The sequence below is a fragment of the Mus caroli genome, chromosome 10 (genome assembly GCF_900094665.2).
Source record: "Mus caroli chromosome 10, CAROLI_EIJ_v1.1, whole genome shotgun sequence".
In the NCBI taxonomy this organism is placed as follows: Eukaryota; Metazoa; Chordata; class Mammalia; order Rodentia; family Muridae; genus Mus; species Mus caroli.
The window spans coordinates 15,710,130-15,727,087 of NC_034579.1; the positions used below are offsets into that span (position 1 = coordinate 15,710,130).

Here is a 16,958-nt window from a genome sequence, read left to right on the forward strand (position 1 = left end):
ACACACTGAAGTAGCTGTTATTTGATGTGAGTCTGTCTGATGGACTCTTACTTAGTCATGTTGGGTTCATGGGGGTTACAGCGAGAATGGAAACCTACAAGCAAGCCTCCAGGTGCCCATGGAGCATGTCCTGCCAGAGTTATAGTGTGCGACTGAAGTAGATGTGTTCTCTGTTCTGCATCAGAAACCAGATTGTACCCAAGGCTGATAATCCTGGAACTGACTCTATTTAATTAATTCAGATATTGGTCCTTTCTTTATGCCCATCCCTCATCTTAGCAGGAAGCCCAGGACTCCTGAATGACACCCTCAGAGTCCAGTTTACTTTCACTGTTCTTGATAGTCGTTCTCTCAGAGGGATCTTCAACAACATAATCTAGCTGGACTGAGAACCAGCCCAATTGCAGCACATTGGGTTCTAAGTCAATGACAAATTGTCTTTTCTTTCTACTTTAGTTAGACTTAACTTATGACACTTTCAGTCAGAAGATCTCTGAATGAGACAACACAAATGTGTGTGGTATAGATTATGGACTACATTAGCCAAAGTAGTCTTTGTTTATTGTTCTTTAAACTTTTATGTTTTCAGGAGAACATGCTGGAAAGGGTCTCATGCCATAGCCAAAACATTGGAAGGTCCTGCAGGAGTTTGTGTTTATTCTGATCAGGGCTCTACAGGGATGGTTCCAATAAAGTATTTGTGTTTTCAGAAAATTCTCATTTTTGGCTATATCAGTTGGTCTAATTTTCAGTTTTCTTGGCTCTAAATCACTAAGGAGATTTCATATCTACTCATTAGAACAGTTGAGGCCCAGTGTGATACTCTCCTGAGGTCAAAAGGCTACATAAATACTCTACCAAAGATCAATAGCTCTAAAAATATAATCTTCAAGAGCAAAATATCTTTAATTTTAAATCAAGAGGTCTTGACTAGATAGGTTTAGCCTCAAATGTATGATCCTCTTTCTTGGCCTCACAAGGACTGATATGGCAGGCACCAGCAAACAAGCCTGGCTCAGAGCATTTTTTCCAAATTTAGACTGGAAATGGCCAGGGCAGTGTTAGTAAACAAACTTTTATGAATCACTTCTATAATAGCCTCAGGGCATAAGTTTTCTTTCTTGTATGAAATCTGGCCAATATAAACATCAATATTTTGCATGAAATTAATCTATTATTTTCCTCTCTTGCTCCCAAAAATTAAGGCCCAAATGGAGGTTATCGATATTTTGCAACAATAGTAAGAAGGGAATTGAGGAGGCAAGATGGTAACCATTAACCCCACGACCTCCACAAGTCCGCACCTGACTCCATTTAGTAGTATTTTTTATTTTCCTCCTCCTCCACTCCCTCCTCTTCCTCCTCCTCTTGTTTTACAGAGTTATCTAGACTGGCTTTGAACTCTGTTTTTTTCTTAAGTTACACTTTTCTCCTTTCTATATCTTTTGTTTTGTTTTGTTTTGTTTTGTTTTGTTTTGTTTTAAGAAACAGTCTCACTTTGTCGTTCTGACTGTCCTAGAACTCACTATGTAGGCCAGGTTGGGATCTGCTGCCCCTGCTTCCCAAGTGCTGGGGTTAAAGATGTTTGCCATGGTGGTGCCTAGCCTTTAATACACTCTTTATCCTGCATTGGCCTTGAACTTGTGCCTCCTGTCTCAACTTTCAAATAGCTGGGATCTCAGGCCTGTGCTACCAATCTCTATATTTTAAGTCAATGATAGCTGAAGTCTGTTGCATGTAGTTTTGTGCTACTGCCTTTGCTCTGGGAAGTGGCCATGCTACCAACCCCCACCTGGCTTCCTCTGAATCCTCAGATAAAAGACATACACACAGTTGTTCATTTTAAATTTGCCTTCCTGGAACAATTGCTGGGCACTACTATCTCCTGCCTGGAAGAGCACGCCATATCAATACTCTTAGCTCCATACCTCTCACCTGCTCTAAACTTCAGTGGCTAGTCCCACCTAGCCCCTGCCAAACATCCCTGACCTCCCACCTGTAGTATTGGCCATAGGCCACAGTTCCTCTTGAGACCTCACATGGCTGCTGGGTTCTTTTCTCTACAAAGCATGGCAGAAAACTCTTCCTCTCCTTCCTTGGATCTCTCTTCTCCTCCTGGGACACAGAAATCCCTTCTGTACCTTCTGCCCAGCAATGGGTCCATGGCTTTCTTGACTGACAGATCAAGAACCAAATGGGGAACAGGACCTTAGCATCAAAAATCATCCTTACAGAAGTCATTCCTCTTACTTCATATATATATACACACACATATATGTAAACCTCATAGATTCAGATGGAAAATAACTCACAAAATAGTAGATATGAACCCAATCTTGCCACAAATGTGCCATCAAAGTGCACAAGTTCATTTCCTCTCCTCAAGCTGCATGAGGAAGCACATGCCAAAACCCTAGTAAGAAATCATCCCCAAGGATTTCCTTCATCAACACAGCGGCTGGGACAGGAAGGGCATGCTGCAGGAATAGGCTCACTTGTTGGATTACCTCTGTTTATAAACATCATTATTACAGAAAGTTTCACATCAGTGCTTGAGGAATCTGCCCAGTTTGAACATCATGGACAATGCTGTCTTTCCCAACATCCCTTGCTACTCATATGTGAAAATGTACATGTATAAAGAATGTAAGTCTCTAAATTATACATGTGTAAATACATACATGTATGATCACTGCTCACATGAACACATACTATCCACTATCTGTCCCTAGCCCAAGCTGATACCTGAAACCACAAATAATGCTGAATCTCATAGTTATTGTACTATGTGTTTTCATACATGTATGTAGGATAAAGATTAACTTATAAATTAGACACAATGAGAAATAAACATAAAACAGAGCACTCAGAGTGTGTATAGTAAAACATATATAGTTCATACATATAATAGCACATGCATATAGTGATACAGTAAAATAAAATTATGTAAGTGTGATCTCTTTCTTTCTCTGCCTCATGAGTACCATGCAGAGGTTAGACAGATAATTCATGTCCCACATAGTGGGACAACACAAGGTATCATAATGCTAAAACAGATACTGTAATTTAAATTTTTAAATGTGTTTATTTGAGGATTTTTATTCAATATTTTTAAAGGGCAGTGACTTCAAGCAATTGAAAACTGGGAAAGTGAAATTATAGTGAGGAGAGATTGTTAGGTAGAATATCTCCAATATACAAATTTATTCTTTGTAAAGACATCACACTTGCTGTTGCTGACAATATGTAGTTTTTAGCATTTGACTGTCTACATCCAGTGCCATGTCTATAAAATCCATTGGCATTTTCTTACAAACAAATAGTTCCCTTTTAAGTTAATGCATAGATTTCTTTTGTGTACTTACAATGGAATTTATGTAATGTACAGGTGAGAATTAGTTGTTTCCCATTTGGGAACTATTATTAGTAGATTTGCTTTTCTGTACTTCTACTACAGATTTCTGCTTGCTATATAGCAGGGAATAGGTCATAGAGTTTGAGTTGGTTAGTCTAAATGAGTACCAGCAAATAGTCTTCTAAAGTGATTGTTTCAATTTCTGTTTGCACCAGCAATATAGTAGCAGTATCGGGATTTAATTATTCTTCATCTTTGTAGTTGTTTAACATTGTTAACTTCTTTTTATTTGGGTATTCCTGATAGGAATTCTATATTCCATATGCACATGCTTATATAAGTATATATATATTGAAGAGACAATCAGAAGAAGTACAGAGTTCAATCAAAGGGGTATAGAGAAATAATATAATTGTAACCATTAAGAGAAAGAACATTAATTAAAGTTCAGACTTGATTAAAGGCATCAAGACAATAAAACCACAACCTATAGGGGTATCATTTCTGAAGTAATGAATGAATGCTTACATTTGCAGAAGAAGAAAAACATTTCCTTGCTTGTTCTAGAAGTTTCGAATTTTTCATTGAGTTTTTCTCAGATTTGACATCTACCCTGGGTGTTACTGAATCAATGTTTAAGACAGACACAGTCTTTACCTAGTGCAAGATCATGCACAGTCCTGCATCTAGTGTAAGGAGAAGGCTGCATATATAATGGTTGGGAAAAAAAAAGTGACTTAATCCAAGTTAGAACATACTTGTCTTGCTTCATGCTAATATCAAAGACCTTAGCTCCCTCCCTGGATCTGATGTCACAAGGATCTAGTTATGAAGCTTTACATATGACTCCATTGCTTTCATTTCTTAATACAATTTTAGCAAACTCTGTGAAGAAAACAAGCCAGGAATACCCAGGGGTGATTATAGCAGTTATGACTTAGAATGGGCACAGTCGGGTTACACTAATGCAGATGGACATATTACAAACAGTAAGACTCCTTATCAAACAAGCAACCAGAGAGTGCTGTGATGAAGCAAGTGAGACTGGTTTCACACAGCAGGCCAAACCTGTGGTCAACAGTGGTGTTCCAAGTGCATTGGGTAGTTTGGTATATAGACTGGTGGTTTCCACCCAGGAACCAGGAAAGCCAATTGACTCAAGGTGAGCTTCATTTTCCTGTATGTTTAGTCATGGTGCTAAAACCCTAAGCAAGTATTAGCCAATGATTATCAGCACCACCCAGGGATGTAGAAAATGAAACTCTGGAAATGTAAAGACCAGGAATAGAGAGAAATGTTTACTCTTTGATATAATCCTTTGGTCTAACAGGTTTAACTAGTTTTGTGAACTTTAAAATATTTTCTATTTTATGTTTGTCTTATGGGGTTTATAGCATTCATGAGCTGTGATTTTATATTAATTACATTTTGAGAGGTGTTTTTTATTAGATTTTAATAAATGTTAAATGCTTGAAAACATAGATGGATTAAGTTTATAAGAATTTTTTATTATCTGTGCCAATATGTAATTATTTAGGGAAATGCTACCTTTTAAAGAATACCATTTTATTACCAAAATAATTATTAATTGAAAAGCAAACCAATAGTAACCATTAAAAACATATTTCCTTTATATACTAAAGATCCCTAAACATTTTTCTTTAAATCTGTGAACTGCCTGCCCTGAGCTTCCTGGCCTTAGCAACACTAGGCTCATTTCCAATTCTAATGACCTAATTATGAATCATTAAAGGTATATGGAACATATCTTGTGTAGTATTTCCAGTTGTTGACACATATAAACCATACCTGGAACATCTAATCTCTTGGCCAAGACCATTCAGCTCTTGGGAAACATTTCTTTCATATATTATACAATGTGTGGAAATAAAGTAAAGATGGGGGTGGCAGTTCTGTTAGTAAAGTTTCTGCCACATAATATGGGGACCTCAATTTATATCCCCACACACACATAGAAAAGGCCAGGTACAGCAGCAAGGTCAAAGGGAAACTCTATCAAAAAATAAGATGGAGAGAAAAGCACCTAATAACAACCCATGGCTCCCACATGTGCATGCAAATACACACACACACACACACACACTCAGAGAGAGAGAGAGAGAGAGAGAAAGACAGAGACACAGGGAGAGAACACATACATACACTCACTCACTTTTACATCTGTATAGAATTATTGTCGGTTCTGCTACTGAGTTTGCCAGACCTAATAAGCTTCCTACTTCCAGGGGAACAGTAAATGTCTTAGTCACTGTTCTATTGCTGCAAAGAGACACCATGACAAAGGCAACTTACAAAAGAAAACATTTAATTAGGGGCTTGCTTAAGGGTGAGTATGATAGGGTGACTCTATGACCATCATTGTGGGAGCATGGCCGCAGGCAGGCATGGTAATGGAGCAGTAGCTGAGAGCTCACATCTTACCTTCACGTTAGAGGCAGAGGAAGAGTTAAGTGGGAAAACCTTGAGCTTTTGAAACCTCAAATCCCACTTATGCTACTTTGTTCATTTGGATCTTCTCTCTTTATGCCTTTTAGTTAATTGGTTAAGGGTTTGTCAGTCCTTTCTTAAAGAACCAGTTCTTTGTTTCATTGATTTTTTTGGATTGTATTGTTTGTTTGTATTTGATTGATTTCAGCCCAAAGTTTGATGATTTTTTTTCCTACCTATTCCTTTTAGCTGTAATTTCCTCTTTTTGCTCTAGAACTTTCAGATATTCTGTTGTCACTCGTATGAGATTGTTAGAAAAAAATTTTTTATGAAGGCACTAACTTGTATCTTAGAACAGCCTTCATTATGTCCCCCTAAGTTTGGGTATGTTGTATATTCAATTCCATTCAATTCTAGGAAGTTTTTAAATTCTTAATTTCTGTCTTGACTCTCTTAGTATTTGTTGGTTCCAGGTCTGGGCTGATTTAGAGAGTTGTTAATTTTCCAAGAGTTTGTAAACTTTCTGTTGTTTCTGCTGGTATTGATATCCAGTTTTAATCTGTGATGGTCAGATAGGATGTGGGGTGTTATCTCTTTTGAGACTTGCTTTGTGTCTGAGTGTGTGGTCAGTTTTGAAGAAATTTCTGAGAAAAAGGTGTATTCTTTTGTGTTTGGAAGAACTTTCTGTAAATATTGTTAGGTCTATTTGGTTTATCATGTCTGTTGGATATTGAAGTCTCTCACTGTCAGTGTGTGAGTCAATATGTGCTTTCAGCTGTTTGCTTTATGAACTTGGGTGACTGTGTTTGGTGGATATATGTGAAGAATGGCAATGTCCTCTCGTTGGGTTTCTCCTTCCATCCGCATGTGATGCCTTTCCCTATCTCTTCTGATTAGTTTGAGTTTGAAGTCTATTTTGTCAGATGTTGTAACGGCTACATTGATTTGCTCCTTAGGTCCATTTGCTTGAAATATCTTTTCCATCCCTTTACCCTTGATGTGAAGGTGTGTTTCATGAATACAGGAGAAGGGTAGAGCCTGTCTTCACATCCTGTTATTTTCAGTTTATATAAAAGTTTTGCATACTATTATGTGACTTTTTATTGAGAAATTGAGCCCACTGGTGCTAGGAGGTATCCATGAGTAGTATTTGTTGATTCCAGGTCTGGGATTATTTATTTCTTGCACTTTCTTAGCTGTGATTGACTTCTTTAGTTTGCATTTTACTTGTAGCACTGTCTGTAAGCTAGATTTGTAGATGAATGTTGCTTAAATTTGTTTTTTTTTTTCATAGAAAGTCTTATTTTCTCCATTTATTGTGACTGAACATTTTGCTGGGTATAGCAGACTGGACTAGCATCTGTAGTCCCTTAGAGGCTATACAAGATCTTTCCAGGCCCTTCTGGTTTTGATAGTCTCCATGAGAAGATGGGTGTTCTTTTAGTAGGTCTGCCTTTATATGTTACTTTGTCTATTTTATCGCAATTTTTAACATTCTTTTTATGTTCTGTGTGTTTACTGTTTCAAATATTATATACCAAGGGGAGTTCATTTTCTGGCCCAGTATCTTGTTTTGATTTTTCATGCTGCCTCTTCTTTTTCTTCTTCTTCTTCCTCCTCTCCCTCCTCCTTGTTTTGTTTTTACAAGACAAGGTTTGTTTTTCTGTGTTGCCTTGGCTGTCCTGGAACTTGCTCTGTAGACCAGACTAGCCTTGAACTCATAGAGACCTGCCTGCCTCCCAAATGCTGGAATTAAAGGTATGTGCCACCATCACCTGGTTGTATGCTTCTCTTATCTTTTTATTTTCTATTTTTTTATTCTCTGACAATTTTATGCACATATACAATATATGTTGACCATACCCACAACCCACTTTCCATTTTCCCCAGACATGTCTCAACATGTCACCTTCCCACCTCATCACACCCCCACCCACACCCATACATTTGTTTGTAACCTCCTAATTCAACAAGTGCTGCCTACTAAAACTGTGACTGGTCTTTTTGCATTGAACTTGAGCAGATTTTATAGAGGTAATCACAGCTGTAGTGAGACCTTGAGAAGGCACATACATTTTAAGGCCTATTTGTGAAGTAAATGGGCAACCATAATTTCCCCCATCACTTTGTATTCTCACTAAGTGTTTAGTTAACCATCCACCCCATTCTGTAAAAAAAAAAAAAAAGCCTGTTACAAACAGCCTGGTTTTCTATATCCATAAGGTTAATGTGTGCTCTGCCTGTGGCCCTGCTGAGGTCCTGCCTCAGTGTGAGGAGGGTCCTGAGAAAGGCGGGAATGGGAATGGTGCTGATTCAATAATGACTCAGAGTTAGTAGTGGATGCAAGCAGCTAGTTCAGGTCCTCTCTGTTTCCTGACAAGTGTTGGTATTCTTTATTTTTCAGCTTCAGCTCAAGTCCTTTCCCCTCTCATGCCACTGCCTTTCCCCCGCCAAAGAGCCTGAACCCAGTCTTTTATTTACTAAAGCTACATTATCAAGATAATTGTTAATAATTATCAAGAATTCTTAGATTTGCATAAGCTCTATGAGTCCCAGATCAATAGTCCCAGCTCCCTGTGTCCTTAAAGCAGAACCAAGCACAAAGCAAAAGCACATTTCCTTATAGGTTTGCACAGCCTATTCTTTACAGGCAGCTGGGCACAGCTCTTCCAGCTCTTTTTTGGTACAGCAGACAGCAGCTTTTAGTAACTTCTTTCATGTAAGAATAGAAAAATGACAGACAACTAAAATTAAATTGATTCCTTACAAAGTTTTGAATTTATGTGAGTAATATAGTAAAACAATACAACAGTTAGTTCTCTCTAATCTCTTTCCAGGCATTGATATCTTCAACTCATCAATCAGCTAGAATAACAGAGCACTAACTTTTTATATGCGTCTACATCATCTTTTAAGTCTCTAATCTTCATTTTCTTATCGCAGCAATGTCGTGGCCTCACATACTCTCATTCTAATACTATTTATTCCTAAATTATATATAAATTTCTATTTTTTCTATCCATACCCTTTCTTCCTGAGATCACTCTAACTCTCTATCCTCGATATCTCTGAATTCATTCTGGCTGATCAGTGCAGCAGTCATTGAACCAGAGGGTACATGTGCTTCCCAATGATTCCGAAATCATTCAAGGCCAAGTCTGGCAATGAACCGTTTCCTAAAAGGACCATGTAGGCTTTTATGGCCTTGTGGTTCTATGGCCTAGATCCTTTCCCATGACCCTAAAGGGCAAGTGGTAGGCCTGTTCCTCACCTTCCACCACAGCCTCATGACTGCCTCCATTGCTTATTCCTGAACACCACATCTGTTTCATTTACCGTGGCATGGTTAGCTCTTCCCCTCCTCCTCTTACTTCTATCCTGTCCTTTTTCAGTCCTGGAAATCAGTTTATGCTTTTTTTTTTTCCCAGCTAAGTTAAATGCCCTCTCCCTTGTGCCTTTCTTGGACCTTTAACTCCTCCATATATACCTCCCCACAGCTTTCTTTTTAATGTGAATTTTGGATGGGGAACTGTGCGGTGTAGGTGTAGCAGGGCGATGCTCTGTTGGGTTGAGGGCCTGTGCCTCCTCTGTCACTGGGCACAGCAGCTTGAGGAGGCAGAATGCAGGGAGTTTGACTGTGCTTACCCCACTGCCACCACCACGAGGGCAGGTGCTGGACCATAGGGAAGCACCAAGGCACCCCCCTGAGAGTGGGAAAACACAGTCTGAGATATGGAAAAGCTGGAGCTAGTTCCAGGAGTCCCTGGGCTGAGGCAAGGCTGGGGCCGTGAGGTTCTCAAACTCTTGGACACCCAGGTGCTTCTAGGGGTCTAGAGAATGGAGTTGGGAACCTACAGGCTGGGGACAGCATCTAGCCCCATTTCTGGGGCTGGGGTAGGGGGTGTGGTGAGCCCAAGCTTGTCCCAGCAGGGATGATTGTCCTTAGCTTGATGTTGTTTGGCTTGGTGGCAGCTGTAGCTGGGAGCACAGAGAGGCCTTCTATGGGAGAATAAGCTGTGTCTGTAAGCAAAGGTCTTGATGGCTCCCCACGGAGGATCTTGGTGAAAAGAGATAGTCTGTGGTTCCAAACAGTTTATTGTCATGATGGAAAATGGATGCATAAAACCATACCCCACTTTTCAAGGTGGGCCTGAGATTAAATGCCTTTGCAGGGAGGAATGTCTGGGAAGGGAAACTTACTGGCTAAGCCCTCCAGGCCTAGGTACCTCATTAGCATGGAGAACTCTGTCTTGAGACTACCTGACAAAAAGTTACCTCTCTTTTATGTGAGAAGCATGACACATGTTCCAAGTCAAGAGTCAGGCAGGGAGTCAGCTAAGCCTCAGGTGTGTGCCCACCGAGTCTCTGGGTCTTGGTCTGCTCTACCTTACCAAACTTCTGGGCATGGCTTTACCTCCCACAATGCCTCAGGGGCAGGAATTGTGTCATACTTCCCCTTACCTAGCCGTGCCAGACCCGGCATGGCCCACCTGGAATACAGCATGCATTTACTTCTCAGCCTCCTCTCCAGATCACAGAGCTTCATTTGTGAAGCAGGTAAGTAGACAACTCATTCATCCCAGCAGAAAGCATTCTTCCCAGCATAGTACTCTTCCTCCTCCTCTTCCTCCTCTTCTTGCCTCCTTCCCTTCTTACTTCTGTCCTATCATCCTTCAGTCCTGGAAATCAGCATATGATGTTTTTCAGCTAAGTTAAATTCCCTCTTTCTTGTGCCTGTCTTGGACCTTTAACTCCTCCACATATATCTTCCCCCGCCTCAGCTTTCTTTTTAATGTGAATTTTGGATGGGGAACTATGCTGTGTAGGTGTAGTAGAAACACTGCCTGATACAGGGAGTGCTCACTAAGAAACCAGCTCAGCATGCTCTCTCTCTCTCTCTCTCTCTCTCTCTCTCTCTCTCTCTCTCTCTCTGCTTGAACAAATGTTCTTTATTTTTTATTTTTATCAAACTATTACAATTTATTTTAAAATATACAACTCAGTATTGACTTTTTTAAGTCATCAAAATAATTTATAATAGTTAAATGCCTCCTAAATATACATGCTGTCTTAGTCAGGGTTTCTATTCCTGCACAAACATCATGAAAAAGAAGCAAGTTGGGGAGGAAAGGGTTCATTCAGCTTACACTTCCATACTGTTGTTCATCACTGAAAGAAGTCAGGACTGGAACTCATGCAGGTCAGGAAGCAGGAGCTGATACAGAGGCCATGGAGGGATGTTCTTTACTGGCTTGCTTCCCCTGGCTTGCTCAGCCTGCTTTCTTATAGAACCAAGACTACCAGTCCAGAGATGGCACCACCCACAAGGGGCCTTTCCCCCTTGATCACTAATTGAGAAAATGCCTTACAGTTGTATCTCATGGAGGCATTTCCTCAACTGAAGCTCCTTTCTCTGTGATAACTCCAGCTGTGTCAAGTTGACACAAAACTAGGCAGTATACATGCTATCTTCTGAAGCTAAAGGTAATATGGACTCAACCAGTTTTTAAGATCATGATATAAGTAGAAGAAAATATCTTATGAAGTCCTCTATGAAAGGAAATTGTGACAAGTTTGTGACTAGACAAAAATAGTTAAATCTCTGAGGGAAAATACGCAGCATAACTGTGGCTTCATAGAATGAATAGGGTAGTGTTCCTTCTGTTTCTATTTTGTGGAATAGCTTGAAGAGATTGGGATTAGGTTTTCTTTAAAGGTCTGATAGAACTCTGCACTAAACCCATCCGATCCTGGGCTTTTTTTGATTGGGAGACTTTTAATGATTGCTTCTATTTCTTTAGGGGTTATGGGCTGTTTAGATGGTTTATCTGATCCTGATTTAACTTTGGTATTTGATATATGTCTACAAAATTGTCCATTTCATCCAGATTTTCCAGTTTTGTTGAATATAGGCTTTTGTAGTAGAATCTGATGATTTTTTTTTTGATTCCCTCCTTTTCTGTTGTTATGCCTCCCTTTTCATTTCTGTTTTTGTTAACTAGGATACTGTCTCTGTGCCCTCTGTTTAGTCTGATTAAGGTTTATATATCTTGTTGATTTTCTCAAAGAACCATCTCCTGGTTTGGTTGATTCTTTGTATATCTTTTTGTTTCTACTTGGTTGATTTCAGGCCTGAGATTGATTATTTCCTGTTATCTACTCCTTTTGGGTGTATTTGCTCCTTTTTGTTCTAGAGCTTTCAGGTGTGCTGTCAAGCTGCTATTGCATGCTCTCTCCAGTTTCTCAGAGCTACGAGCTCAGAGCTATGAGCTTTTCTCTTAGCGCTGCTTTCATTGTGTCACATAAGTTTGGGTATGTTGTGCCTTCATTTTCATTAAATTCTAAAAAAGAATTTAATTTATTTTTTTATTTGTTCTTTGACCAAGTTATCATTGATCAGGGCATGTTCAGCTTCCATGTGTATGTGATCTTTCTGTTATTTATGTTGCTATTGAAGACCAGCCTTAGTCCCTGTTGATCTAGGATGCATGGGATTATTTCCATCTTCTTGTATCTGTTGAAGCCTGTTTTGTGACCAATTATATGGTCAGTTTTGGAGAGGGTACCATGAGGTGCTAAGAAGAAGGTATATTCTTTTGTTTTAGGGTGAAATGTTCTATGAATATCAGTTAGATCAACTTGGTTCTTAATTTCTGTTAGTTTCACTGTCTCTCCATTTAGTTTCTGTTTCCATGATCTGTCCAATGCTGAGAGTAGGGTATTGAAGTCTCCCACTATTGTTGTGTAGGGTGCAATGTATGCTTTGAGCTTTAGTAAACTTTCTTTTATGAATGTGGATATCCTTGCATTTGGAGCATAGATGTTCAAAATTGAGAGTTCATCTTGGTAGATTTTTCCTTTGACCATCATAAAGTGTCCTTCCATATCTTTTTTGATAACTTTGGGTTGAAAGTTGATTTTATTTGATATTGGAATGGCTACTTCGGCTGGTTTCTTGGGACCATTTGCTTGAAAAATTGTTTTCCAAACTTTTACTCTGAGGTAGTGTCTGTCTTTGTCACTGTGGTGAGTTTCCTATATGCAGTAAAATGCTGGGTCATGTTTAAGTATCCAGACTGTTAGTCTATGTCTTTTTTGGTGAATTGAGTCCATTGATGTTAAGAGGTATAAAGGAAAATTGATTGTTACTTCCTGTTATTTTGTTGTTAGAGGTGGAATTATGTTTGTGTGGCTATCTTCTTTTGGTTTTGTTGAAGGATTGCTTTCTTGCTTTTTCTAGGGTGTGGTTGACCTGCTTGTGTTGGTGTTTTCCATCTATTATCCTTTGTAGGGCTGGATTTATGGAAAGATATTGTGTAAATTTGGTTTTGTCATGGAATATCTTGGGTTCTTTGTCTATGGTAATTGAGAGTTTTGCTGGGTATAGTAGGCTGGGCTGGCATTTGTGTTCTCTTAATGTCTGAATGGCATCTGCCCAGGATCTTCTAGCTTTCATAGTGAAAAGTCTGGTGTAACTCTGATAGGTTTGCCTTTACATGTTACTTGACCTTTTTCCCTTGCTGCTTTACATATTCTTTCTTTGTTTTGTGCATTTTGTATTTTGACTATTATGTGAAGGGAGAAATTTCTTTTCTGGTCCAGTCTATTTGGAGTTCTGTAGGCTGCTTGTATGTTTATGGGCATCTCTTTCTTTAGTTTAGGGAACTTTTCTTCTATAATTTTGTTGAAGATATTTACTGGTCCATTAAGTTGGGAATCTTCACTTTCTTTTATACCTATTATTCTTAAGTTTGGTCTTCTCATTGTGTCCTGGATTTCTTGGATGCTTTGTGTTAGGATCTTTTTGCTTTTTGCATTTTCTTTGACTGTTGTGTTAATGTTTTCTATGGTATCTTCTTGCACCTGAGATTCTCTCTTCCATCTCTTGTATTCTGTTGGTGATGCTTGCATCTATGAATCCTGATCTCTTTCCTAGGTTTTCTATCTCCATGGTTGTCTCCATTTGTGGTTTCTTTATTGTTTCTATTTCCATTTTTAGATCCTGGATGGTTTTGTTCAATCTTTCACCTGTTTGGTTGTGTTTTCCTGTAATTCTTTAAGGGATTTGTTTGTTTGTTTGTTTCTTCTTTAAGGACTTCTAGTTGTTTACCTGTGTTCTCCTGTATTTCTTTAAGGGTTATTTGTGTTCTTCTTAAAGTCCTCTATCATCAGCATGAGATGTGATCTTAAATCAGAGTCTTACTTTTCTTTGTGCTAGGGTATCCAGGGCTTGCTCTAGTGGGAGAACTAGATTCTGAAGATGCCAAGTAACCCTTGGTTTCTGTTGCTTATGTTCTTGCCCTTGACTCTCACCATCTGGTTATCTGTGGTATTAGCTGGTCTTGCTGTCTCTGACTGTGGCTTCTCCCTCCTGCAAGCCTGTGTGTCAGTATTCCTGGGAGACCATCTCTCTCTTGACAGTATTTGGGTATGGACAGATGTAGCACAGGGTCAGCTCCATGGTGCAGATGCAAACTGGAAGGATCCTGTTCCAGGCTGCTCCCCAGTTCCTGTGACCTGATGGCTCTGGAAGGGTCCCTCTTGGGCCAGGAATTTGAGCAGAAGTGATGGTCTTACCTGTGCTCACAGGCTTGTTGGCACTCTTGAGAGACCAGCTCTCTCCTGGCAGTATTTGGGTATGGAGTGCTGTGGCACAGGATCAGCTCTGGGCACAGATGGAAACCTTGCTTCTTTTATATTGATAGCTATCTCCTTCCATACATTAGGAAAGTTTTCTTCTATGGTTTTAATGTAAAGATTTTCTGTGCCTTTGACTCAGGATTCTCCTCTTTCTCTTATTTCTGTTATTCTTAGATTTGATCTTTTCATAATGCCCCATTTTATATTTGTACCAGATTTTTAAAAATATTTAACATTTTCTTTGACTGTGGTATCCATTTCTTTCTATTTAGTATTCAATGCCTAAGATTCTCTCTTCAATCTCTTGTATCCTATTGGTGAAGCTTGCCACTGAAACTTCTGCTCAAGATCCTAAATTTTTCATTCTCAAATTTTCCTCCATTTGGGTTTTCATTCTTGATTCTATTTTCTCTTTCAGGTCTTGTAACTCTTTTATTTTCTTTCACAGTTTATTTAAGTTTTATAGATTTTTAAGGGATTTATTCATTTCCTCTTTAAGGACTTCTCTCATAATTGTAACAGCTATTTTAAGGTCTTTTTTCTTAGGTATCAGGTATTTTGCAAAACTCAGGGCCTACTGTGGTAGGGTTGCTGGGCTTAGTGGAGACATATTGGCTGTTATTGGTAGTGTTTTTAGGCTAGTTTTGAGGCATCTGAATTTTGGAAAATTATAATTTGAGGTGCCAGTATCTTGTCCTCAAGGTGGCTATTTTGTTCCTTGGGTTTTTGTCCCCTTCTCTTTTCTTAGGAGAGTGTGGGGTCTGTGTATTGTCTGGTAGGAAATTCTTCTTGATCCTGATAGGTGTGGTCTCTAGGAATTCCAGGTAAAATGTTTTCTAGGTATTGGGAGTTGACACCTATGAATAGGGGAGAATGAAGGGGTTCACAGGAGAGAGGAAAGCAAGTGTTTCTTGTGGATCTGATTAGTCTTGTGGGTATTTCAGGCAGTGCGTAAGAAAAGGCCTTAGTAGGTAGTCTATTACAGAGCCAAGAATGAGACAGGGGGGTTGGACTTGGAGGAATGGAGAGAGAACTAAAGATCTCCTGGCCTGCCTGCTTCTCTGACTGGAATAGACTGTGGGTTACCAGGAAGTACTTGCTGGAGTTGGGAGACAGAAGAGAGAAGATCTGTATGATTCACTGGAGATGGGGCAAGAGGCGAAGGGTGAGTGCAGAGATGAGTCAGGGGGTTGGATTCAGAGGAGAGGGATAGTTAAGATCTACAGTTATCCTACATGCTTCTCTGTCAGTGATAATCTGCCAACTTTCAAGTTACATAAAAAGCATGGTTTACATTGTTTTAAAATTTGGGCCCTCTCCCTGCCGCGCTGCCCTGCCCGCACCGCCATGCTGGCCGCTGTCAGGCGCGTTGTATGCTGAGCAGCTGTCTTCGCCTGCTGCCGCGTGTCCTGGTCCCGAGCTGCCCGCCTCTGACCCGCGGACTGCAGCTCTTCTCTCTCCACCTCATGAAGCCATTGGTCGTGTTCGTTTTGGGCGGGCCCGATGCGGGCAAGGGGACCCAGTGCGCGCGCATTGTCGAGAAATATGGCTACACACACCTTTCTGCAGGAGAGCTTCTTCGTGATGAAAGGAAGAATCCAGACTCACAGTATGGTGAACTTATTGAAAAGTACATTAAAGAAGGAAAGATTGTACCAGTTGAGATAACCATCAGTTTATTAAAGAGGGATATGGACCAAACAATGGCTGCCAATGCTCAGAAGAAAAAATTCTTGATTGATGGATTTCCAAGAAATCAAGACAACCTTCAAGGTTGGAATAAAACCATGGGTGGAAAAGCAGATGTATCTTTTGTTCTGATTTTTGACTGTAATAATGAGATCTGTATTGAACGATGTCTTGAAAGGGGAAAAAGTAGTGGTAGGAGTGACAACAACAGAGAGAGCTTGGAAAAGAGAATTCAGACTTACCTTGAATCAACAAAACCAATTATTGACTTATATGAAAAAAAATGGGGAAAGTCAAGAAGATAGATGCTTCTAAGTCTGTTGATGAAGTTTTTGGTGAAGTTGTGAAGATTTTTGACAAAGAAGGCTAACTAACCCTGAAGACATCTTTGAAATCATGCTTGAATATTGCTTTGATAGCTGCTATCACAGCCCCTTTTAAGGCAGTTTTAACCTTTCAAAATTACATCTCAATTAATGTCTAGAAATATATAGTAAGACAAATTAAATTATTATTTTTTTTTAATTTGTGGTCACAGTACACAGTGAATTCAGGTTTAAATCATTTTAGGTATTATGGTGCTCACAAAATGAAGAAGGGTATCAGCTAATTTTTGTTTGTGTTACCCCTTTTATCCCTTTTATGTCTGTGCCTTCGGTGCGCTAATTTTTTTTTTAGTGTGCATGTATATCCCTTTTGTAATTGCAGGGTGTTGGGATTTGGGATTTCCACTTCCTCTTGCTGCACATTTAAAATTTTCAACCTGCTAAGTGAATTTGTGGACCAAATTTAAAGGAACTTTATGTGTAGCTGGCTCTTGCTCAAG

At 39.4% G+C, this 16,958-nt stretch overlaps 1 pseudogene; it reads left to right on the plus strand.

Moving 5' to 3' along the window:
* The first annotated feature begins 15,816 nt into the window (after nt 1-15,816).
* LOC110303942 lies at nt 15,817-16,637 on the plus strand (annotated as a pseudogene).
* Nucleotides 16,638-16,958: the final 321 nt, after the last annotated feature.